Source organism: Atta colombica, unplaced genomic scaffold, assembly GCF_001594045.1.
Source record: "Atta colombica isolate Treedump-2 unplaced genomic scaffold, Acol1.0 scaffold140, whole genome shotgun sequence".
Taxonomy (NCBI): Eukaryota; Metazoa; Arthropoda; class Insecta; order Hymenoptera; family Formicidae; genus Atta; species Atta colombica.
In genome coordinates, this window is record NW_017259229.1 from 1,938,793 (window position 1) to 1,939,078 (window position 286).

At 39.5% G+C, this 286-nt stretch overlaps 1 protein-coding gene across 2 annotated transcripts in view; it reads right to left on the bottom strand.

Annotated features, from left to right (window-relative positions):
* LOC108684853 (constitutive coactivator of PPAR-gamma-like protein 1 homolog) overlaps positions 1–286 on the bottom strand; it is an 11,025-nt gene that overhangs the window by 1,484 nt on the left and 9,255 nt on the right. The window lies entirely within an intron of this gene.

The window sequence follows — 286 nt, forward strand, 5'->3', positions numbered from 1 at the left end:
TATCGTTTAGCGATTTTCATAATAATAAGATATTAATGTTTGCAATTGTACTAATGAGAGCGTGCCGATAGAAATGCGCCGATAACGCGTTGGAGAGATAAGAGGGGAAGCCTATGTTTGAAAAAGTGAGCCAGGCTATACCGCGACCGAAGCGTTTCTATCGGCGCGCTCTCATTAGTACAATTGCAAACATTAATATCTCGATTACTTTTAATATTTATTTCGATTCCGTCTGTGGACAGTTGGAGAAGTCTCGCGGGACACCCTTGCATATATAATATATATA